Raw genomic sequence first — 1,115 nt, 5'->3', positions numbered from 1 at the left:
ATCCGGGAAGCCAGCCCCTGTTCCATCTCTGCCTTGGCCTTCCTAACCATCCCCCTACATACCCAAGCAACTGCAGAATAGTCCTCCTTAGTGATGACCCCTCCTTTCCATTAGGAGTAAGTCTCCTTTTTGGCAAGAAGACATTCCCGGATGTTTTTAGTGAGTCATGGAGGCTTATATGCTCTCCTGCCCCCTTTGACCCTCCTGGGGATTACCTTCCTCTGGGCTTGGAGGACCATCTCCTTAAGGAGCGACCACTCCCCTTGGACCCCGGGCTCCCCTCCCCTCTGAGTCTTCAGCACTTCTCCAACTAATTGAGGCAGTCAGTGGTTGAGAGACAGGTAGTGAGGGAGCGGGGGAAGGAGAATATAGACCTGGTGATAAGAATATAGATGGTAAATAGTAGAGATGTTACCTGGGGTGTCAGATGTTAGGCAGGTTATACTGTGTCATAAATCCAATGTCTATATTTACTCCATGATTTTTTTATCCAGGAAGTTGATGAAGTAAAGATCATAGGCTCATCTGTGAAAGGTGCTTTGTAAATTCCCTTTGAGGACTTTATGCCATGCTGTTTTCCCTTTACTAATGAATCTTCTTTATCTTAAATCTTCTTTATTTTAAATGTATACCCTGCATGTATATCTTCTATGATTAGGGTTACCATATTTCTAGCAGCAGAAAAGAGAACACCTGGGGGAGAGGAATATGATTGTAGGAAGGCAGTGATATACCCATGCCTTGCCTTTGCCCCTTACTCCTAAGCCCCTGCTCCCCCAGCCCTGCCAGCCCCCACACTCCCAACCCACAGGCCCCTGCCCCCCAACCCTGCCGGTGCCCTGCACTTTGAACCCACAGCCCTCTGTCTCCCAGCCCTGCTAGTGCCCCTCACTCCCAACCCACAGCCCACTGCCCCCCACCTCCAGCCTTGCTGGTGTCCAGCACTCTGCTCCCACAGCCCCTGCCCCCCCCAGCCCTGTTGCCCAAGCAGTGTGTGCATGTACGCACGCGCGCGCGCACACACACACACACACACAGAGTCTCTTTACCTGGCTTGCTGGGGCCCATGCTGGGAGCACGTGACTCCCAACAGCCAATCACCTTGCCTGCTGCTC

The sequence above is a fragment of the Gavialis gangeticus genome, unplaced genomic scaffold, assembly GCF_001723915.1.
Source record: "Gavialis gangeticus isolate Ggan-Ray unplaced genomic scaffold, GavGan_comp1, whole genome shotgun sequence".
In the NCBI taxonomy this organism is placed as follows: domain Eukaryota; kingdom Metazoa; phylum Chordata; order Crocodylia; family Gavialidae; genus Gavialis; species Gavialis gangeticus.
The sequence above is the reverse complement of the archived record's forward strand: the minus strand, read 5'-3'. Positions refer to the sequence as shown.